Genomic DNA, 25313 nt, shown 5'->3' on the forward strand with positions numbered 1-25313 from the left:
ACCCTGCCTTGGTGCCTGCTTCTCAGAGATGTGGAATAACACAGCTTTCTTGGCTTTTTCTGTCTTATTTCCCTGTTGCCTACCAGTGTTTCCTGGGATCACCCAAATTGGGACGCCAAATTGGGATCACCCAATACACCACTTGCATTCAAATCTTTGTCTCACACCCTGCTACTAGGGACCCAACTTAAGAAGATCCTTCCTCCTTTAATTCATAACACCCCAGGTCTTGTAACTTCTACGTTCCCTCCATCACCTGCCCATGCATGCGCGCGCGCGCACACGCGCGCACACACGCACACACACATGGACACCCAAGCGCGCGCGCACACGCATGTGTAAACACTGGCAATGGAGAACTTTAATACAAAATCATTTGAGACAATATTCTTCCACAGGTTTAAACACAAAGTGGGTAGTGAATATTAAATGCGGACGTTTATTAGAGACTTCAAAGGGGGAAGTGCTGAAATCACAGATGCCTAATGATTGATTAATGTTCGGTCCTACTTCATACATGGGATCCATATAATGATGGTTTACATCTGGATGCATCAGCAGGACCCATCAAAGCGTCCAGATTCTACAAAGATTAGAAATGATATGAAAGTTTCCAGGACAAAGGGTGAAGATAACGGTAGCAAACTGATAAGGCCTTTCTCTTTGAGAACGCTACCGTATGCGATAGGGTTAGTGACCATGCTGAATTGGAAGAAGGCTTAAATTGGGAGAAGAATGAAAGGCCAACGTGGAGTCAAGGGGCTTATTATTATCGATTTGAGCCTTGTATAAAAACATGCCCATTTGAAGCCCTCTTGAGATTTTATCTTTCTTCTGGCTGGCTTTATCTGGATAATACACTTTCACTAGTTAATGCTTATCAGATGAAAGCGCATCCCCCCTCTTGTTGCCTGGGAATAAGAGAGTCCTGGTACTGATAATATAGAGCAGATTTTAATCCAGGGTCCATGACCTCATCACCTTGAGCAACATGGACACAACACACATGTTAGGTAGTTTTGTATCCTATCTCCTCCGTTCGCGTTTTTATCACAGCCATTGCTATGATCATGGTTTGCAAGTGAACAGATTCTTAAACCACTTCCTTCTGTTGCACTAAACATCTCATGCTGTCACATGAATTCCTTGTAACAATTAGATAAGCCATTTTTGACACATGGACGAGCCTGGAATTATAATGGAGTTAATACTCCGTGGATCCAATTCCTGACCAATGGGATATTGAAGCCAATGGTTAAATACAACCTTTTCCTGTCCCCCAGGTGGACAAGTTGGGGGATCATGACACACAGATCAAAGGTTTCCCAACAGAATTTAGCCTAAGAGATCCATACTGTGACCATCCCAACAACAAACTCTAAAGTATTCTTTCCTTCCTTCCTTGCTTGCTTCATTTTCCTAATGCCCTATCCTTTTCCTTGGGACTGCTTCCCGAAATAAACTATGCAATGCAAGCCTTTGCCTGAGATTCTGCTTTTTGAGAAAGCTTGACTAACACTAGTATCTAAAACTCATGGGAGAAAGGACAAAGGTAAAATCTAGAAAAACCTGGAGAAAAGAATTTGATATGGCTAAGGGCAGAGCATCTGCCTGGAGGTCAGTCCAGAAGCTCAACACACAGTATGGTAAAAACTTCAGTTTTATTTGAACTAAATTTGGTATCTGGGGATCTCCAATAGAATGGATAGGGTCTAAAATACTAAAATAAGGAGCTCTTGGTAGGGGATGGGTCTGTAATTTCAAAGAGCAGGAGATGAGGTGTTTCTCAGTGGTCATACTTTTTAAACTAACAATATAGTTAGGCATGGAAGTCACAGCACCATCAGGAAGGAGAGAGGATTGGTGGTTAGGGGTTGTCCAGAGCCTCATGCCCTTCCACGCAGGTGAAGCTCCTTATAGTCATGACAGGACTGCCCAATACACTTGAAGTCACCTAAACAAATGAAAAAAACCTGTCAATTGTGTACATTCTGCAAAAGCATAAGATGGCAGAAAAAAATAATCGACATAAAAATATTAAAAGACAAGTATGAATAGCACCATTTAATTTGAATTAAATTAAATTAATTTAATTTATTGTTTCATGGAGATACCCATTGCCATTGTTTCATCGCGATACCCACCATAATCCTATTCAAATGACACAACCCCTCCCCCAAGAATTTTATACATACAGCATCTATGTCAGTCACTGAGTATATGGAGACCTGTGACCCGAGGCAGAAGGTTATTTGGATAGATTGGGCAGTTGGGGGACTGTGACTCAGTGGGTGAAGCATCCACCTAAGACAAACCAGACAATGGACCCAAGGCAACATAGATGGGTTAGAGACCTCAGGAGCTATCCAGGAAAAGGATGCTAAAACGCAAACTGTTGGGTCCAGGACTTCTCAGGAGCTAGGTGATGCAGTCAAGGGTCGTTGGAGGTAACGTAGCTTCATAAAACTTGCGAAGGGAGGATTTAAGAGCACTCAGCCAGGGTAGCAGCTGTGCAGCCATGGTGTATAACACAGGTGTATTAGAGAGAGACGTTTCTCATCCATCTATATCAACGAAGCAGGTGCTTTTAAGGTACTAGGGCAGTGATTCTCAATCAGGGGTGAGTTGCACCCCCCAGAGATATTTGGCTATGTCTAATGATATTTTTTGGCTGCCACAACTAGAGAGTTGCCCCTAGTGTGTCTTGAGTAGAGGGCAGGGGTCCCGATAAGCATCCTGCAGATCCCTACAGTCCCCACGACAAAAATTTACCTGGCCCAATGTCAACAGCACCAAGGCCGAGAGATTCTAGACTACAGGGATGTTTACATCCTTCTCAGAGTTCCTCAGCAGGTAAGAGGAAAAGAGCCTGCTCTCCATAAAGGGTAGGAGGGAAATTACATTTCATGGCACCTGACACGTGCCAGGTCTAGTACACAACTTCCTTTGAATGTCACAAACAAGAGTAGGTATAATGACATCACTTGACGGAAAAGAAATAGAGTCTCAGAAAGAGAAGCAACGATCCAATAAATAACTCATCTTAGCTTGGACTTAAATCTTTTATAGACAAAGCCCAAAGCTGAGACCTTACTGGAAAAAAAGAAATACATTAGTTAGTTTTTCTAGTTTCAAAATGAAAATCATTTTCATCGATCGCTTATAATTTGTAACAAGGCAGGAAAATGTCACTGTGCTCATGACTGGTTTTATGTGCCAATAAGTTCAGTCTCAAGCTAGTAGCTTTTAATAAACGTAGACATCATGCTATTAGAATGTTTATTTAATCATTAAGTTTTATTTAGCACTGAAATATTAGGAATAGTTTTATCAGGGAGGTAGGATGACAGATTATTTTTATGACTGCCTAATTATTTTCCCCCAAAGTTTATAGATTTTTTATAATAAGCATATACGGAAAACTATAAAGTTGCCAGATAGGTATATTTTAATGTGGTATAAATATAACAATTGTTTCAAGATACAGAATAAATGCAGATAATATAGATGTTTATTTGGGGATTCTTTGGATTAGCTGACCAGGAAATCCAAAATTCAATTCCATTGAATATGACCATTCCTGGCCTCCAAGCAACTTGCAAAATAGGGTTTTGTCCAAATGGATTCAAATATTTGTAATGCCTTCTCCTTAGGGTTGCCTGTGAAGTTTCTGTGAATAATCCCACAGCTAATTCGAATTTCATCTTTCCACAAATATTCCATCCATCATTATTGGGTGTAATATCCTCTACCCTTTTAGACCTAGAGTGCCTTCCTTGAATTGTGGTGTTCTAGTTACATCATTATTAGTTTCCTCCCCAAAATTATGAGCTTCAAAGGCCAAGTTTTATGCTTATTCAGCTGTATATTTTCTTATCACCGAATGCAGTATTCTGCAAATAGAAGGAAGTCCATAAATGTTTGCTTTGGTGAAACAATTCTAGCCCTTGGACCAAGGTGTTAACAGAGGGCCAGAATCCCAAAGAAGAAACAGGTGTGGGGTGTTGCAAAGAGAGTCTATGCTTAGCGGACATGTTTATATTCAGGGTTAGTGGCCTGTATTTTTAATTTACCTGATTTTTCCACTGTATTGACTTTTTTCTTAAATAATTTTTTATTTAGATCTGAAGATCAGAAGTCTTTCAAGTTGAAGCCCTGCCTACACAGTCATTTATGAGCTGTACCAAAAAAAAAAAAAAAAAGAAAGAAAGAAAGAAAGAAAATAAAGAAATGGAAACTCCAAGGAACATTAAAAATCTCTGACATGAAAAATGTGTCGCAACACGAGGTTTTAAGGTGGACCAGGTAAAGAAATACGAAGCTTTACATTTGCGGAGCTGCTCTAGGGGAAAGGTTTAGACTGCCCTGGCGTCAAGTTTAACCACACATCCAACAGGTGTTGGTGAATTGCATCGGAACAATGAGTGAAGTCTGCCATCTACAGGCCCCTATGTGTATTACAGCATAGGCTCCCGCAGACCTTGAACCTGAGAAGGCAGGAGTCTTGGATAACAGGACTGCCCCATGATGGGATCTCAAAGACACAATCCCATGACAATCCTGAGACAACCCTATGTTGAATTATTTGGAGTCTACGTTTTGTTTCCATCCTTCAATATAGGTATATAAGCAAAATGTTAAAGCTAGCTAAAAGAAAAACTCCCATCCACCCCCTTTCCTGCCAAATCATTACTTGACAAAATTGAAGATGTGAGCTTTGTGCCTCTGCCATTTTTATTTTTATCTTAGTGTTCTGACCTTTCTTTGCATTGTAATTGACTCTATCTATGTCTATCTACCTAGGAATCGGTTAACTCAGTGCAGGAAACCCCTAGAAAGTTAACTCAGTGCAATTCCTACAGTGCAGGAAACTCCTAGAACTGATTTTGGTACGCCCTCTTGCCAAGCCCAATGTCTGGCACATAGCAAATGTTCCACAAAGATTGGATGCATGAATAATTACGGGAATAAAAATGCATGAATAAGAAGGCAAATCAATAAACTAATTATTTCTAGGTACTCTTGTTCCAAATTACCTATGAATTTATGAATAAAAAATGAATACATGAACACATACATATTTATGGAAAATGTGAATATATATATATATGTATATATATATATATACATATATATATGCATATATGCATATATACACACATATATACACCTGTACCTCTCTGGGTATCTTTGTCAGTTGTTTAGCAACTTCTGTAATAAATCCAGGGGGTTGCCACTTTTTCTTAAAACCTTAAATTCGTATATTTAAGATTTTATAAATTCAGCTTTAGGGCCCCAGTTATGTCATGTCATCAGACCAAACGTTCTGAAAGATTCATCTTATTTATAAAGTAAATGTGGTACCAAGGTCATAGTTATTACTTCTCATTTATTTTATCCTTTCCGCAATTGACTGTCTAGCTCTAGTCAGAGGAAATGAGAGCCAAGGAAAAATGTTTAGATAAGATCATTATAGACAGAATGAAAAAGAAAGTAGAAAAATAAGGTAAAAATTGTTTCTCCTAAGAGACCTGGATTCTCTTCCCGGTTCTCTCTACCAACACAACCTTGAGGAAGCTTTTGGGGTTGTTAATCTTGACTGATCTTTCAAAGGAAGGGGCCAAAATTCATCGTTCACTGTTGCGTGCCAGGCACTGTGCTCAGTATTTCCCCGAATTGTCACATTTAATATGCCCGGCAGCCCCAGACTGGGAGACACAGACAGATACACCATTTGATGGGCATGAAATTGAATTTCCGGGAGACTGTTCCTGCAGGGTCACATTTCAGGAGGTACCGTGGTGCACTGGAACCAGCTCATACCAGCTTGTAAGAGCCCACTCCCCATTCAGAAATGCCGTATTGGTCGCTTGAAGTCAGCCACAGTGGAACTATTCATGAACACGTAGATCAGGGATTCCCACGAATCAGCCCCGACTCCTCCCCCAAGAGCGGATTGTTTAATATGTACCAGCACCCCCCTGGTTACAAAGCAATAATAAAAGTTTAAGAATAATTGACTCCAAATGCATGTTCTTTCAAATAGACCACAGTACCCTCGAGTTAAGGGATAGCCCATTTAAGATATATATAGCAATTTATAGTGGTTAAAATAATACTGTTATGTCTATGTAGGTTCAATGAGATGAGGCTAATCTCTGTTTCTCCTTTCTTCCTGCCTGTTTCCTCCCTCCTCCTCCCTTCCCAGCAGAGCCCCAGCCACATCCTGGGGGCCTGCTGTGTGCTCAGTGTTTGACAGAAACTGCAAGATTTACAACGCTGAAGGAAATAAGGCCTGGGTCGGGTAAGGGATTTAGAGAAGACCACGAGGTAACTAGGTACGGAGCCCTGAATCCAGAATGAAGTTTCCCTCCCTTTGATCAGCTCTGTGAGTCTCCTGGTGACTCCCCAGACCTAGTCCTCAAGTCCCGTCTTCTGACACGTTCCGGACCCCCACACTTCTCCCTTTATTCATTTCTTCAACAAATAGCTGAGCACAGAGTGTGTGAGACACCTTGTTCCCACCACTTAAGATGCAGTGGTGAAGTCAGGAGGGGACTGCCAGTCTCTGGCCCTGGCAACTTCCCCTCTGGTGGGGGACACAGAAGCCGCAGGGACAGAATAGCAAGACAGTCCGGCCACAGGGGCTCGGGTTTGAATCGTAGGTGCACCTCTGTCTGTGCGACCGTGGGCGGGTTACTTCACCTCTTTGTGCCTCAGTTCCCTCTCATACTTTAAGAGGAAATAAGAACAGGCCCCACGTCTTAAAGGATTACATTTTGGTTGTTTTTTTTTTTTTTTTTTTTTTTTTTTTTTAGTATTTATTTATTTGGGGGAGAGCGCGAGCAGGGGAGGGGCAGAGAGGGAGGGACAGAGGATCCGAAACGGACTCTGAGCTGCCAGCGAGAGCCAGATGCGGGGCTCAAACTCGCGAACCTCCAGACCTGAGCCCAAGTCGGGCGCTCAACCAGCTGAGCCACCCACGTGCTCCCATTTAGTAATGTTACATAGCATCTGGTGCACAGTTAAGGGCTCCATACGTGTTAGCCACTACTTTTAAAGGAACAAACTAGTGACATTCTGTAGGGAGATTTATGAAGAGTCCTGAGGTTAGCATGAGGGGACAATTTTAGGTACGGTGATCAATGAAGTCCTCTCTGATGAACTGGTAAGACGCTGAAGAGGAACCCATCCAGACAACACTTCCAGCATGAGGAACTGAATGGCTAAGCTCCGCAACGGGTCAAGGGTTTAGTGCTCAGGAAGTGTCAGAAGCCAACGTTCTTGGAACACAGGCCGAGTGCGAGGGGACGAAGAAGGGAAAAAAATCCTGAGAGGCAGTTATAGCCCTGAGTAGTTTGCACTGTATTCTGAAAGCAAAAGAATTTTTTAAAATGTTTATTTATTTTTGAGAGAGAGAGAGAGCAGGAGCAGGGGAGGGCAGAGAGAGAGGGAGACGTAGAATTGGAAACAGGCCCCAGGCTCTGAGCTGTCTTCCTAGAGCCCGATGTGGGGCTCGAACCCACTAACCGTGAGATTATGATCTGAGCCGAAGTCAGACGCTTAACCGACTGAGCCACCCAGGTGCCCTCAGATATTTTTTTTGTTTTGTATTTATTTATTGTCAAGTTAGCTAACATACAGTGTCATCTTGGCTTCAGGAGTAGATTCCCATGATTTGTCACTTACATACAACACCCAGTGCTCATCCCAACTAGTGCCCTCCTCAATGCCCATCACCCATTTTCCCCCTCCCCCCTAACTGCCACCCCCATCAACCCTCAGTTTTTTCTCTGTATTTAAGAGTCTCTGTGGTTTGCGTCCCTCTCTGTTTGTATCTTATTTTTCCTTCCCTTCCCCTATGGTCTTCTGTTAAGTATCTCAAATTCCACATATGAGTGAAAACATATGATATCTGCCTTTCTCTGACTGACTTATTTCGCTTAGCATAATACCCTCTGGTTCCATCTACGTTGTTGCAAATGGCACGATTTCATCCTTTTTTATCACCAAATAGTATTCCACTGTGTGTGTGTGTGTGTGTGTGTGCGCGCACGCGCGCGCACGTGTGTGTGTGTGTGTGTGTGTGTGTATATATATATATATATATATCACAGTTTTATCCCTTCATCAGTTGATGGACGTTTGAGTTCTTGAGGTTCTTCCTTGGAGCATTTCTGCCCCTGGTTCTTGTCTCTTCAATATGACTCTTCCTTAAGGCCCGTGGTTAAGGATCCCAGGGTCTGGCTGGTTTTACAGTCTTACCATTATTTGTTCTGTGGCAACTTTGAGAGATAATGAGCAACCCCTTGGAAATTGACATTTCCAAGACATCCTCAAATTGTTTGTGTCCTGGATCTTTGTCTTTGGTTTCTAACCCTTTGGCTCAATTAAATAAGATCATCTGGATCGGGAATCCACTGATGATTCCTGCAAATTTATGCATTAATCCATTTGCTGGAGAGAACTCCCAGTTATCATCAAATCTCAGCAGGCGTTTGACTCCAGAAGGAGTAAGGACTGTCAATTTAAATTGTCCGAAAGCCCACATGACCCCTGCTTTTACACCTTGCCATTTCCCATAAGCCTCCGTTGGGGCCAGAACCGGGAAGGACCAATTAAGTCTTCTCTGATCTCCAGCAAGGAATTGATTGGACGATTCCTTGCCTTGCAGGCCAATCGCTTCTATCTCAGGATCCTCTTACAAAGTGGTAGTAACCTGGAGTGCTTGGGTGGCTCAGTCGGCTAACCATCTGACTCTTGATCTCATGGTGGGTGAGTTCAAGCCTAGCATCCTGGCTCCATGCTATTAGCATGGAGCCTGCTTGGGATTCTCTCACTCCCTCTCTCTCTGCCCCTCCTCCACTGATGTTCTCTCTCTCAAAATAAATAAATACACTTTATATTTAAAAAAAAACTGGCAGTAACCTGCCTCTCCGAAGACAGCATTATTATTGTTGTTGCTGTTGCTATTGTTCGACGAGTGGGCAAACAGCTTTAAGTTTGGGTTCACTGGGAAAGGCCTATGACCATAATCCTGGGATTAACTGCTTGCCCTGATGCCCCAGGCACAGCTCAGTGATCCAGAGCGGGCAGCCCAGAGCACCCGCATGCCATCTCCTAGTCTAGTCATCCATTTACTGGAAATTTACTTTTGAGAGAGGCAGAGACAGAATGAGAGTGGGTTAGGGGCAGAGAGAGAGGGAGACACAGAATCCGAAGCAGGCTCCAGGCTCCAAGCTGTCAGCACAGAGCCCGACGCGGGGCTCAAACTCACAAGCTGTGAGATCATGACCTGAGCCGAAGTCGAACACTCAACCGACTGAGCCACCCAGGCGTCCCTTTTTATTAATTTTCTTTCTCGTTTTTTAATTTTTGGCTGAAGACTATTTCTACTGGGTTTATAAAAGAGGAACTAAGACACCTAGAAAAGGCTAGGGCTTATGACAGTTTCCCTACAGAGTCATATTAAACAAAGCAAAACAACAACAACAACAAAAAGTTAAGTGCCCCAAGCAATGAACTCAGGTATTCCAGGGACCTTCCATGTCACTCAAGCAACTCAGCAAGAATTCTCAGAATCCAGGGGCACCTGGGTGGCTCAGTCGGTTAAGCATCCGACTTTGGCTCAGGTCATAATCTCACAGTTCGTGAGTTCGAGCCCCGCATCAGGCTCTGTGCTGACAGCTCAGAGCCTGGAGCCTGTTTGGAGCCTGTTTCAGATTCTGTGTCTCCCTCTCTCTCTGACCCCGCCCCCCCAATTCATGGTGTCTCTCCCTGTCTCAAAAATAAATAAACATTAAAAAAAAATTAAAAAAAAGAATTCTCAGAATCCAAATTCTCCTATATCACATGCTTGCCATTAACCTCACCAACAGCCCCATCCATACACTCTTTCTTATATCTTCCTCCCAAATGTAATTAGTAACATATCTGGCTAATTCTAGAATTCTTTTCCCATGTCCCACATTATTCAGATGAGCTACAATAAAATAACAATGAACAGGAAAGAGAAGGGGCTCTGCCTGAACTGGCCTGGAGTCCCTGCTTCTCCTGCATACCCAAGCTCTTCTCCGAACCCTCTTCCAGACCACAGACCCCAGCAAGCAGGCCCAGGGCTCTCCCTTGGGGTAGAGTGCTTAAAGGTCAGGTTCTCCTTAGAGGAAGGAAGGAAGGAAGGAAGGAAGGAAGGAAGGAAGGAAAAACCTAAGGCCCCTTGCCTGGTAATGAACCCTATCTTCATCTCACCGGGGCGGGAGGGACAAAATCTCCATAGGGTGTAGATACCAGGTCTTGGACCCTATGCACATCCTTACAGCATTTATTTTCCAGAATATTCCTTTTCACTGCCGTCTTTTCCTCCTCCTTCTCCACTATTGTAACCTGCTATCTATCTCATAAAAATGGAAGTTGGTGTTTTTATTATTTTATTTATTTTATTTTTTATTATTGAAGCATAGCTGACGTGTGATTTGATGTTAGTTTCAGATGTACAGCACGTGATCCCACCTCCTATACATAACTCAAGTGTTCGCCACGATACGTGAGGTCCCCGTCTGTCACCGCACAACCTTATTGCAATGTTATTGACCATATTCCCTATGCTGTGCTTTTCATCTCCGTGACTTACTTATTTTGTCACTGGAAGTCTGTACCCCTCAAACCTCTTTGTCTATTTTACTCTTCCCCCCACCCCCTTCCTCTCTGTCAACCACCAGTTAGTTCTCGATATTTATGAGTCTATTCCTCCTTTTTTTGTTTGCTTGTTCATTTGTTTTGTTTTTCAGAAAATAAATGCAAATGTCATATGATTGCCCTTGTATGGGGGTGTTTTTATTTTCTTTGGAAACCTAATGATAATCTTTACTGTCACTGAGATCCTATTTTCAAGGACCATTTCCACAAATGACTTTTAGAGGCAATTTGGTGGGGCGGGGGGGGGGGGGGCAACAGAGATTTTTTCAATAACCACGGTGGAATGCAGGGACCTGGGTCTCAGAGGTGGAATTGCTGGGGAAGGTGTCCACTCTGGGCTGCTGTTGTCCTGACCTTGAAACAATGCGTGCGGGAGCCTGTCTCATCGGCCATCTCAAATTGCCACGGAAAGAGGCGATGACAGTTTGCTTTCACCCAGTCCCTCGAGTTATGAGTAATTTTGCTAGACTCTTGTCATTTTCTGGCAGATTTCACGAAGTTGTGCTGAATTTGCAAACAAAGGCAAAAGGCAAACAATGGTTTAAGCTGCTTTGAGATTGCCTCATTAAACCACAGCCTGCTGGAAGCTTTCCGCTTTTAGCAATGAACACATCTGAGCTCTACAATGATGTCACCATCTAAAATTCTGTTCACATTGCTTTGGGGCGATAAAGCTGTCCCATGAGCAACTAAAAAAATGATGATGATGATAATAATAGTAATAATAAATTAAATACACAAGGAAGAAAAAAAAGGAAAGAGCAGAAAACTGCTCCAATTATCAGGAAAGCTGAATTTCAGACCTACTGCTGCCATACCAGCCCCGTCACCAATTAGCAATTTCCTTGAGTTCCTCAAGCCTCAGTTTACCTCTCTGGAACTTGGATATACTGATGCCCTTTCTGTTTGGGCATTCCACTGAGCTCAGCACTTGTTTCCTATCCAGAGAGGAGGTCGTGTGCCATGTTCTCCGGGATCTTCCATTTCAGAAGTGTGCCTTTGTGATTAGGTGAGAGCCCTTTACACGCGGCAAAATCCTAAACGTGTAATGTAAGATTCTCCAGAGTATTTTCTATTCCAGCCAATTCCGGCACAACCCACAGATAACAGCAAAGTTAAAAGAATGGCACACTGAGATGCAGGGAGGACTCTCAAAAGAATGCAGTTTTATTAAAGCCGGTGGACAAACTACCTGGACCACGCAGATATTGTGACATAGGTGCCCTGACCCAATTCTGTCAGGTCAAGTTTATGATAAGACTGAAGTTCATTGGTGCTGCTGGTAATGGCAATTCTTTTGCCTTGAGGAAACACCCTCCTGCTTCCAGGCACCGTCTCTCACAGTCTCCCACCTGACATTTCCTTGGGCCCGAGTCGTCCCTGTCCTGTGGGTGCTCCTACTGGTCAGTGTTAGGAACATCTGTTTCCTTAGATACACCCTCTATGTTCTCGGCCATTGATCCCAATCAGAGGCAGGCTCTTGGCCAGCCAGGGAGAGTTCCGGCACTGGCAGCTCCAGGTGCCAAGGGGAGCACCATACCTGTCGGAGAAGGCTGATCCCCAGTAGCAGGCTGTAAGGCCACCCACACTTAATGTTTCCTTCTCCTTCCATAGCCCACAACCCTGCCTGAGAGGAGTGTTTTGCACACTACTTCAAGTACAACCATGACACCTTGCACCAGCTCATGGCAATCTAAATGTTCTTGCCAAACGTAAACCAGTCCCTGGGTTGATCAGAAACATCACCGGCCCACTGTAATGGCCTGCCCCTTCCAGAGCAAATCTGCTTTGTCAAATGGGCAAAGCAGCCTTCATTGGCTGCTTTCAAAGTCACCTTGCCCTCTATGTGGAGCAGAGTCCTGCAGATGAATGGAAAACTACTCCAATGACCACTCTCTGAGAAGTATGGCCCTGGTGGTCAGAGATTGGGGCATGACAGTGGCCAAAGAGAACAGGGTCCAATTCAAGAAGCAAATGTCAGTTGCACCCCATAGCCTAGGAAGAGTAAGTCACAGCCAGAGACATGTTAGATGGAGGGGAAATTTACCTCATGGTACTCCACTTCCCTCAAATACTCACTACAATAAATAACTCTTGGAAAGATCATTAAGTTTTCAAAAATATGCGGTATTATGCATTCTTCAGGAGCATTTAGAAAGAAAGAGCTAGAAAAAAATATCTTATTAGTACAGTGAACCAAGGTTTTATTTCCTATGAAAATTGAGCCTTTAGCTACATTGGAAGTCTCTAAATATCTTGCTACGATTTCTACCACCTCCCTTCCTGAAAACACTTTCCAATAGGTCCTTGTCACTGTGGTCCCATTTAGCCCATGAAGAATCCAAGGAGTGAGCATTTCTTTCTAGCCAAGATTGGTAACTGAACTGGAATGAAGAAGCCACAGCTCACAGTCTTAGCTCTCATTGAAAATGAACTTGAAGACCAAGCCCCAGGCAGCATGATGACTTTCAGTAAACATTTTTCAAGATCACGTTTCTTATGTTCCACTCTTCATACTCAGCCCATGGAACATTGAACCTTTGTTTATTTCATTCCTAATTATCCAAAGACTGTAATGGTTGTTTATTGATGGGTTGGACAAGAAATGTTTGTTTTCTAAAAAGAACAACAACAACAACAGCAACAACAACAAAATTTAGTGTGAGTTCTTTGTGTCCTCCTATATCCACCGTTTTAAAATCTACCTTTGAGGACATTAGAGAAAAGCAACTTGGATAGGTAGACCCAGACCACAGGTTCTGTGAAACAGCACATCTCAGCCTTCAGTGTAGAGACCAGGGATCTACTTCTTGGAGAATAATTAGAATATTTTCCCTGGGAGGTATTAATTCAATATACTGAGTGTTAGAATAAAACTGACGTTATATTGCTGAGTAAAATTCCCTGACTACACATAAAGATCCTTCTGTTACTAGGAGGATAAGAATTAGGGGTGTGTGTGTGTGTGTGTGTGTGTGTGTTTATTTATAACTTGAATCCATAACACAAAACGGTCACACATTAAAGATTGGTAGGATAATTGAGTAAATTAATAAGCAATGAAAATCAGTGATCGGGTACAAAGTACCCCATGGGGGCAGCCAAATTGAAAACTAGAAAATCATGAACTCAATACTCAAACCAAGAAAATGCCAAAAGCTTTAGTCAAGAATGAAAGGAAGATTATGAGATAAATCAACCAAAATGATGGGAGTTAAGGATGCAGAGGCCATTTGGAGCAAGGAACATAGTTCTGGGTCAGACAAAATTCAGTTAATATTCCAGGACCATTACTTATAAATTGTAGGACCTTCGTACATTTACTTACTCTTTTTAAGATTAATGTCTATGAGATTCAGTGTGGATTTAGATCAAATTTTATCACTCAATATAAAGTAACATAAATGAATACAGATATTTGGTAGTATAACAGGCTTCTTGCTTGAGTCCCCTGAACTTAAGAATCCTTCATGCTTGCTCACCATTATATCACCAGCACAAGTTAAGTCCCGGTAATAGAATGAGAGTTTAACAAACACTGGAAGGATAGAAGAGCAAATTAATGAATGAGGAAATAAAAGATACTTATATAAACGAAATGCAAAATTTTGTTTTTACTTTTTTACCCTCACTTGGGAGAAGAAAGATGTATTGTTTGTAGTTGATTCTAACATTGTCTCCTGGCCCCCCAAATTTGGTAAGCACTCTCCTGGAGAGTATCAGAAGGGGATAGGATGAAATGTCCCCAAATTAATTGCTAATACTCTCCGATAAAGGAGATATTTGTGATCCTAGCCCTACCCTTGAAAATTCTGGCAGTAAAAATTGGCGGGAAGAAAGGCTCAAACACCTGAACATGGCCCTTAGGACTCTGGCTTCTTCTGAAATCTCTTCTCACAATTATTTTGTTTTCCATATGGCCAATGAAACATGTCTGTCTTTGGGTGTCCTTTTAAAAAACCAGTCTTGACAATGATCCAAGAAAGAACCCGATAAAATAAATGTTTTCTCATCTAAATTCGAAGCCGACTTAAGCGAGAGTTGGAAATAAGGTCAAGGGAAATGAAACCTTTTCTCTTTTACTGTTAAAACCAGTTTAGGTGGATATGATGAACTGTGTATAGAAGCAGCACTCAACAGGACCAGGCTGACTTTCCCAAGAAATCACAATGATTGTTGCTCCAGCGTGAGATCTTGACGACTAGACTTACTGCCCGACCTCAGGCACACCAGGCCACAACTTCTCTGTCACTGGGTGGATTCCTAAAAGGATGGAAGAATAAAGGACTGACCTAAAACTGCTCTCTGTTTTTTCCCTAAGTCACCAATCAAGGAAAAGGGTGTGGAAAATGAAGAGGGACAGGAAGTTCACACTAATGGGTTTCCCTCCACATGGAAACGATAAACATGGGGAAAGGAAGTTCCTCATTAAAATACTGTTACTGGCGTGTTGATATTTTTTGAGAGGTATGGTGTAGACAGGGTGTGAAGACTTTAAAATAAAATAGATGTGGAAACAAATCACAACCATCCCATTCAAATCTTTGTAAGTAACCTGACCTCTCTGTGTGCAGATTCTACATCTGTAGAAGCATTCTGTCTACTCCTTTATGGAGGTGTTCAGAATGTATACTGTACTAACCATGGTTCCAGGCACCGTAGTCAAATGAAATCATTGGAAAATTAAAACAATAATGACAATAATAACGATTATAAAGTTCTAACGCCCAAAAGGCTAAACCGAAGCAAAGAAAAAAAAGAAAACTCAGTTTCCTATGCAAAGTTGCTCTTAATGGTAACTAACATTTGGCAATAAATTGTTATGTGTTGAGAAATGCATCGCACAATTTATATCCCTTGCTTTATTGGGTAGCAATATAATAACCACATGGTGTAAGTATTGATATCCCTTTATACAGAAATGAAAACTCAAGACGGGAAAGGCTACCTCACTTGATCAAAATCAGTCAACGGGAGAGCAAGAAGTGTACACTTAGGTCGTCTGGATTCAGAGATTATTCCCTAACTACTTTGGTGGATAGCCTCCTCACAGTCAGCGGGCAAAGAAAAGATTCATAAATGAATGCAAAGAAGGACCTCCAGGATGCAACGGGTCATCAATTTCAGCTCAGGCACCAAGAAGCCTTCATTGTATTTATATTCTTGCCCAAGGCTGATTCCATGTTTCCACAGGAAAGTTTCCTTTCCTCTTTGACCCTGGAAAAGTGATACGTGCAACGATGGGTTCAACTTTGTACATTGAAAGACCTCAACAAGCCGCTCCAGGAATAACAGGTCAGGTAAGTAGAAAGACTGATTCATAATGGGAATTTTAAAAAGTCATGCGTTTCAAAGGTATTTCAAATCTTGGCCAAGAGACAAGAAAAAAAAGAACTGATCGTAAGTTGCACATATTGAAGAGCCCAAAAAACAAGGATGAGTAGAATGTATAATATTCATTTCTCTCTCTCTCTCTCTCTCTCTCTCTCTCTCTCTTGGTAACTTTCAAGTTACATTTAGAAAGCGGGGGTAAATCCAGGAGAGAGATCACAGGGGGATGAGGCTGAAAATACCTTCAGATATTTAGGGCCAGACCCAGAGCTAAGATTTGGCAAGTCGCCCATAGAGAAAAAGAATAATGATTCAAAGTCTGGGAAAATATCTCTCGGTTTTCTCTTAAGGATTTTGTCATGTCCAAACTGGATAAAGAAGGCTAAGTCCTAAGTCAATAGCAGGCTTATGTAAATAGTACATTGTTGGCATGGGTGAGAAGTGGGAATGACTGAGACATCCTGAAAGTTATTCTGTTTCCACTGAGGGAACAGGTTTAAGTGACGGAAAGTGAGATTGACTATAATACCCAGTTTGAGTAAACTAGTGTGAATTCATTACTATGGGAATCAGGGAAATTTTAAGGTAAATGCTTCTCCTGGGTGTATCTGGGAAAGGAAGAATGGCAAACATCTAACAAATGGATGGACATAAACTTAAGGGTCTACATAATGTTTGACATCGTATTATTTGTTCAAGGATAATAATGATCTTCTTGTTGAAATTCAATTTCTACATAGGGAAGTGGCGAATAAATAAGAAATCTCAATGCAGAACAGGCAAAGCGATATTCTCAGCTTTGCAGCTATTGCTGTGTTTTCTAAGCCTGTCAATTATCTGATGGGTTACTTGTCAGTGAGCGTGCAGGAAAATAAGCACTATGTGAGGGAGTCTCAACTCCGAGCTTGAGGGGCAGTTTGGCCGCTAAATTGGTATGTGGAGTAGATTGTATTGTTTTGCTGAAAATATTAACTGATCTTCCTCTCCCCCATCCCTGCAAGACCCCTCCTTCATGCCCCTCCTTTAGCAGAAGAAAAGTCAGAGGGGAAAACCATTGTTTGGGAGAGGTAAGCTTAAATACTATATATTACATTATTTTCAGTGGGTCACTGGGTGGAAACTCAGAACTCTACAATGCATTTCAGAAGCACTCTCTACAGAATACTTGTATTTTTGCTCTAGGTAACATTAAATGATACCCACATATCAGCTTTTATGGTTTCCTCAGAACCCTGGTGGGTGAGATATTTTTTTTTCCTCTTAGACAATGTTAATGATTTAAGCAGGATTTCTATTCCCCAGACATCAGGAAGTTTTAAATGAAAACAAAAACAAGAAACAGGTTCATTATCCACAGGTAAACACAATGTACAACATCTGGTCACTTCTTCTAACTCGATCTAACCATTCCCCACCCCCCGATTTTTTCTCAAGATAACAAATGATGATGAACAAATAAAGTCACTCCCTCTTTATTTAGAGCACTGATATTTGGGCTTCTAATGTCCTTAAAAGAAATATCACAAACCACAAAACAAACAAAACTATCTCAGTATAAGATATAGAGATATTCCATCGCTTATAAAGATTCCCAAGGAGATGAAATGAACCTTTGTGTTGTTATGGTATGCATACCTCAAGATAGCCCCCCACTTGTATTTGTTCACAGGTAAGGGAGGAAAATGTATCCTGATAAATGACCAAGAAGCACAATTATCCCAAATATCTTCGAGCATACATTATGAATAAGAATAACCATCAGTTTAAACCAAATTACAGTCAAATGCAATTTTCTTAAAATATATGTATTATATTATTCAGAAAGTAGGAGGTTATGCTGCCCTAATAAATAACTCCAAATTTCGGTGGCTTGAAGAAGCAAAATAGTTGCTTCCTGTTCACAAGCCATTGTGGGTTGGCAGGGATGGGATCCTACTCCATTCCTGACTTAGTCCAAATTCAGGCTTGAACAGAGTCTCACTATTTGGAAGATCAACTTGCTCCATAGCACAGAAAAGGTGAATATGGAGAGTTGTATCCCAGATCCTAAGTTCTTCTGACCGCAGAAGACACACATATTTTATTGACCTCAATGAATGACTTGATCATGACTAAACTTGAATGTGAGGAGGAATTAAAATCTGACCGTGTGCCCAGAAGAAATCCAGAAATACTAGTGTGCAGAATTAGTGCCATACACACTAAAAGAATGTTACCCAATGGTTTGAGGGCAGCTATAGGAATTTCCCCAGTGTAACATTCATGTGGTTTGTGGCAATGTTCCATTTAGGCTGTTGGATCCCCCATTTATTTACTGATATTTACCTATTTTTAAAAATTAAGCATCTTCTTGATTCAGATTCAAATTCACCAAAAATCTCCAATTCTATTGGCATGAGAGATTTTTAAATGTGAAATTGCTTCTCTCAATTTGCTCTATTTTTGTTTTTTTGTTTTTTTGTTTTTTTTAGCTAAGCTCAGAGTTCCCTGTAAAAAATAAAATATATCCAACTCAGTCTGGGAGAAAAGGTAATCTGGGCTGTCTTCCTGAGGGATCTCACATCAGAGTAAACTTTGATAGCATGGGTAGGTGTTACAAAGTCACCTGAATGGAGAAGTGACAAAAGGATCTATATTACAGACCAGAAAAAAATCTACCCCGCGTGCTTGTGGTAGGCAGATTCTTGGAAGGTATTAATTAAAAACGCACTTGTTTTTTCTCAAGTAAAACTTGAAAAGTGTTCAAAAATTGCCAAGTTGTATATACTATTTAAGAGGCCAGAGATCTGGGTTTGTCTGTCCTAAGTGTGCACAAGGAAGCATAGAGATAGTACACATTCATCACTAAACCACGCACCTAAAAGGACTGGGGATGGTGTCTTGCAAGAGGTTTTGATATGCACAGAGGTGTCAGTAAGGAATGTAAACCAAATCCATCTAGAGAACTCAGAGCTTGCCCTGAGGCCTTGAGAGAACTTTCTCCTGTTTTCAATACGTCCTGCTTTCCTTGCATCTACTGTCAGAATATTGAAAAGTCAGACTGCACTTGCAAGAGGAGAAAGAAAATATAGATGGCTGAGTGTAAGGAGGTCAATTTGATAAGGATTTATGTAAATAACTATTAGTTTATTTTACAATCTTCTGAACACTGGTCTGTCTCCTTTTTACCATTGCCCTATTTAAATAATAGTTGCGTAGTCCAAAGTGTTACTAAGCACCCCTACATCTTTTTACCACTGAGGGCATACACATTGTTGAGAATAAATAGCAAGTAGTCCATAAAAACGCTTTTATTTATTTCTTTCTTTATTTTATTTTTATTTTTAAAATATAATTTATTGTTAAGTTAGCTAACTTACGTTACATACCGTGTGCTCTTGGCTTTGGGGGTATATTCCCATGATTCATGGCTTACAGACAACACCCAGTGCTCATCCCAGCAAATGCCCTTCTCAATCCCCATCACCCATTTTTCCCTCTCTACTGCCCCCCACCATCAACCCTCAGTTTGTTCTCCCCCCCCAAAAAAAAATAAACCTAAATAATCCAGTGAAGAAACGGGCAGAAGACATGAATAGACACTTTTCCAAAGAAGACATCCAGATGACCCACAAATACATGAAAAGATGCTCAATATCATTCATCATCAGAGAAATACAAACCAAAACCACATTGAGATACCCCCTCACACCAGTCAGAGTGGCTAAAATTAACAACTCAGGAAACAACAGATATTGGTGAGGATCTGGAGAAATGGCACAGTTGGTGGGAACGCAAACTGGTGCAGCCACTCTGGAAAACAGTGTGGAGGTTCCTCAAAAAATTAAAAATAGATCTACCCTATGACCCAGCAATAGCACTGCTAAGAATCTACCCAAGGGATACAGGAGTGCTGATGCCTAGGGGCACTTGTACCCCAACGTTTATAGCAGCGCTTTCAACAACAGACAAATTATGGAAAGAGCCTAAATGTCCATCAACTGATGAATGGATAAAGAAGATGTGGTTTTTATATACAAGGGAATACTACTTGGCAATGAGAAAGAGTGAAATCCTGACATTTGCAACAACGTGGATAGAACTGGAGGGTATTATGCTAAGTGAAATAAGTCAGAGAAAGACAGATATCATACATTTTCATTCATATGTGGAATTTGAGAAACTTCACAGAAGACCATGGGGGAAGAGAAGGGGAATAAATTAGTTTCAAACAGAGAACGAGGCAAACCATAAAAGCCTCTGAAACACAGAAACCAAACAAACAAAAAATGGCTTTCAAAGACGTTCTAACTTTGAAGTCAAGCACCATAAGAGAAGACTATTTATCCTTGCTGGGGGAAAAAAATGTCCTTTATTTTTTCAACCACTATATAATGAAATCAATAACTTCATTGGAAATGTTTAAGAATTAAATTAGATTAACCAAAGTAGAATATTTTACATTGGTAACAATTTCCTCAGAGATACTAAGACATTATCCTTTGCTGAACTCCTCCAGAGGGAAGAGTGAGTACCACTTAATTTAACATATGCCATGACACTCACTCAATGTCATGCTCTCCAACAAAGAGACAGAATCTTGCATGCATTATCTTCTTTTCATGACCTTGATCCTTACCTCTCTCTGCGGATGAGCTGTTATAATGGTGACCTCCACGTACGGCTGCACAAATGTGCCAAGCTCACACTGACTGTGAGTGATGCAGTTGGGTTCATCAGAAGATGTTGAATTCAGCTCCATTCTGACACAGGTGGCTGTGGAAGCTTCGAAAAGTCGTTGGCGTCTTAGTCTCAAGTTTTTCATTTCTAAAATGGGTATAAGTACGACTTAATCATCTAATGCAGTTGAGGAGAGGATTAAGCAGTAAAATAGAAAAAAGTCTCTCCATGCGTGCTGGTTCTCTTCCCTGAACTTGTACTTTTGCTCCGTGGTCTGCTATAAAGTCTGTTATGTTTTTTATGTATTGTTCTATCCAACTTGATTGACCATGGAAGGGACTATCCATAAAGTAAAAAATGATCATAGAAAAAGTGTATTTATAACCTTATATATACACATTTAATACATTTCATGTCTGTTTATAAATTACCACTTAATATAGTCCAAGTCTGTTTATTCACATTATCATGAATGTAATCATTTTCATATTATACGTTAGGGCAATCAAAATTATATCCATGATACAGATTACATATAACAATAGAGACTATGAACATATAATGCATATGTGAATATAAAATTTTTATACACTTTGTTAAGTATATTACATGCACAGTATGCTCCTATATTTTATATACATATCAGAACAAATTGGCAGAACTGGACTTGAGCCGGGTATAGTTTCTCTATGCAGAAAAACAAACATGGCTACTGCCCTTACTTTGGAGTGAATATTAATGAAGGGAGAGGATAAAAACATCATCTTTCCTCACTTCCAGACACTTACACACGGGCACACATGTCTACTTGGAAACAAAGCTTTATCTGAATGCAGAGGTGCTTCTGAGATATATAGGACCAATGTTCAGAGCCTTCTCTGACCAAATGCCAGCTCAATGGCCACTTGTCCTGCTGGTTCCTCTGAGGTCCAGGTTCTGACAATGATGACTGAGCATGCTTGTGGTTGGTGGAATAATCGTTCCCCAAAGACGTCTACATTCTAATTGGCCAAACCTATGAATACGTTACCTTACACGGAAAGCAGGATTTTGTAGACGTGATTAAGTTGAGTGTTGAGATGGAAAGACTCTCCTGGATTATGCAGATGGGCCCAATGCAATGACAAGGGTCCAATGACAAAGGAGGGAGGCTAGAGAGTCAGAGTCCTAGTGATGCAGACTCAAGCCAGGGAACACAGGCAAAACCCAGAAGCTGGAAAAGGCAAGGAATGAATTCTCTCCTAGCGCATCTGAAAGAAACAAGGGTGTGCCAACACCTTGATTTTAACCCTATATGATCCATTTCACACATCTGACTATGGAAATTTTAAGATAATAAATTCACTTTGCCACATGTAAGCCACTGTCCGTGGAAACTAATACAGTGCTGATTCCTGCAGGCACCAATGTTGCTTGACTAGAGTCTCACCATCATAGAGGCTGGTCTCAGAATCTGCTCCAATTATGCGTTGGTCTAAACCAAAGTGTGTCATACTTGCCTGGCCGTTTGTGTCCTAGAAAACAATTGTCCTTTGCCCCGAATATTTCACACACTGTGAGGGTGTGCATCGGTTGTTGCTCATTTCACTCTTAGCTCACTGCTTCTAGGTCTCAACGAGAATCTACAGGGAAAGTGGCCCAGAGGCAATCTGCAAAACAGACTCCTTGTTCCACATAAAAGCAGTCTCTCTTCTCCTGTCCCACTCCAGACCAGGGCTCACATCCATTTGTTCGCCAATACATCATCATAGTATACGGCCCATGGTGAAAATCATATTTGTTGAGCAACAGCCCAATCGTGAGCCAGCCTTCTGCAGATACATACCTTCTTTCCCAAGTTTCCCCTAACACCACCCAGTGTCTTCCTCCTTGCCTCAACCACTACACCTCCAGGCTACTCCACATTTATGCTTTGTCACAAGGCAAAGGAACATGAGCCCTCTTTTTCCTGGCTTCCTAAAATAAACATGATGTTATGGGTTCAATCGTCTCCCTCAAAAAGATGTGGAAGCCCTAACCCTGGGTACCTGTGAATGTAATCTGATTTGTAAATAGAATCTTTGTAGGTGTCATCAATGCAAGATGAGGTCATAATGGATTAGGGTGAGCCTTAATCCAATGACTGGTGTCAGTAAGAGGAGGGAAACTTGGACACAGATGCCAAGGGAAGACAGTCACGTGAAGGCAGAGATCCAGAAGCCAAGGAATGCCAAAGACAGCCAAAAAACCACCAGAAGGGAAGTAGGAGGACAGAGGCATGGGATGACTTCTTTCTCAGTCTCCAGGAAGATCAACCTGGCCACCATCTTGATTTTGGACTTCTGGCCCCTGTACTATGAGAAAATACATTTCTGTGGTTATAAGCCCTGAAGTTTGTGTTATTTGTTACAGCCACCCTAGGAAACAATACACATGGCTAGGGCAAAGCCAAGAGCTTCACTGCTTACACATAAGTCTGCATCCAACCATCTGTGCGTGTCATGTGTCATCCATCCACATGCACAAGCCACTGCATCTTTTGTCGACTTGGGTTGACAGTGATAGATCTATTTTTGCCATCCCAAAAGGAGGGGGACACTGCACCTTCCCATGAGGGGCAGCGTCCCCACTGGGGTAACCTGCGTTCATCGACGTCGCCTGGGTATAAAGTGGAAGTTAATGTGTCAGCCCAGCAGCACTCCTGTTAACCACTGATTTGTTTTCTCATTTGCGTAAACATGAGCTGAACTACCCGCCAAACCAGGGGAAGGAAACCTCATCAGGGAGTTTTATAGGTTGTATAAGTGTTTCCGACACTTGGGCCTCGTTGTACATACAGAATCCTGCCTCTGAGCTGCTCGTTTTCCTTGTAAACAGAGTTCAAAATTCAGGGCACAGGCATTTCTCTGAATCCCTCAGGAAAATAAACACAATGCACTAAACATAAAATGAGCTACCGCCAACCAAGGAACCCAACTAACAGACGACAGCAGGGTATTCTGTGGTCACACCACCTGGGCAGTGAGAGTGTGTTCTAGAGTTATCCTAAACTAGATTTAAAGTCTCAAAACCAAGTAGTAACCATGGCAATTCCCAATCCCTGGGCTGTTTTCTGAAGTGTATTTTAGAAGCCTTTCCTGTTTATTACAGCTATCTGTCAGCCCAAAGGCCTTTGGTATTTCTCCCCTCCTTCTTCATTGAATTCAGAAAATTCGAGAGATTACCAAATAGCAGGATTTCAATCTCATGAGGAATGACTGGAACCATACAAAGTACAAGTCTTGGGAAAACGGAGAAGATAACATTTCTCCAAATTGAAATAACACTTCTTAAAGCAGAGATTCCAAGGCAAACCTCGTATCATCTTTGCAGGCCACCAAAACCAACTTCTGGGGGGAATGGAGGAGATAACATCAAAAGGTACAAATTTGCAAGCAGTAGATAAAAACTCCCGCTGATCTACGGCACAGAATTAGTGATTTTAGACAGTACTGTATTATAAGCTTCAAGTTTCTAAGGGACTAGATCGCAATTGTTCCCACTACAAATAATAATAATAATAACTATTATTATTATTATTATTATTATCTGACATGATAGAAGCTCTAGCTAACAAACCCCACAGTGGTAACCATAACGCAATATATACATGTATCAAAACAACATGTTGTACACCTTAAATTCACACAAAATTTATGTCGATCATGTCTCAAGCTAAAAAAAAAAAATCCAACTTCTAATCTCCTGTGATCATTCATTCAAGGTAATACTTGAATGCCTCACCTACTATGGGTAAAAGAAGCCAGGCATAACTAAGACGCATAAAATGCTATCCCTCTACTCAGGAGATAATCGAGTCATACAAAAGTTGTAATTGCAGAAAAATGCTTTGGAGTCTGAGAATTAGGGAGGCACTGGCAGCCAAAATATATGCACCTACGTTCCATCTCTGTGACACTGCTTGCCATCTGTGTGATCAGGGTGAGTCTCCAACTTTCTAAAATTCAGCTACCTCTGGACCCAGATGGGGCAACCATTGCCTTTCTCGCGTTCTTGTGAAGAAGATAAACTACTTGAGGTCATTTTGAAATTCAAATCAGCTAATGAATATAATCTACATTTGTTGCAGTTTTTTGATTGATAGTGGTTCAGTACCAATCTGAGTACTTAGATTCATTGCCAGACAACCCTGTGTGTTTTCTCTCCTCTCTCACTCTTTTTTTTAACAGCTTGGCTTTCCTTGGTGGATAGATAATATTTTTGTGCCACACAAACTTTAAAGTGAGACTGAATAATGTTACAAGTACCTCAAAAAGAAAAAAAAAATCTGACAGTGAGAGAGGAAGATTTTACTGAAAATTGACTAGGGAAGATGAGGAGAAAATTCCTCTCACTAACTACAGAGCAAACAACTGAAAAATTGTGCTTCAAATCCTTAATTATTTCTGTTACCTCCTAAGACTTCTCTTTAGACATAAGGTTAAACTTTACCCTCTGTATATTCAGCACGGACACTCTCTTTGTTTCTCTTGTCCTGACACAAACACATCCTTTTTCTTGTCTCCTGGAGAGCATCTTTAAAAATAGGTATTAAAATATAGTTAACAAAGGAGTGCCTGGGTAGCTCAGTTGGTTAAGCATCCAATCCT

General features: G+C 41.3%; 1 long non-coding RNA gene across 2 annotated transcripts; it reads right to left on the reverse strand.

Annotated features, from left to right (window-relative positions):
* Positions 1 to 425: 425 nt before the first annotated feature.
* LOC125922636 (uncharacterized) lies at positions 426 to 22724 on the reverse strand. 2 transcript variants are annotated; one of them, XR_007457719.1, is made up of 5 exons: positions 22511 to 22724; positions 21716 to 21898; positions 20645 to 20832; positions 1842 to 1954; positions 426 to 583 (listed from the first exon to the last, which is right to left on the reverse strand). It is a non-coding gene; the product is annotated as an uncharacterized LOC125922636 (long non-coding RNA). The 2 variants fall into 2 exon arrangements; XR_007457720.1 differs by lacking the exons at positions 426 to 583; positions 1842 to 1954 and adding an exon at positions 14759 to 14958.
* Between the last annotated feature and the right edge of the window lie 2589 nt (positions 22725 to 25313).

Source organism: Panthera uncia, chromosome B1, assembly GCF_023721935.1.
Source record: "Panthera uncia isolate 11264 chromosome B1, Puncia_PCG_1.0, whole genome shotgun sequence".
Lineage (NCBI taxonomy): Eukaryota > Metazoa > Chordata > Mammalia > Carnivora > Felidae > Panthera > Panthera uncia.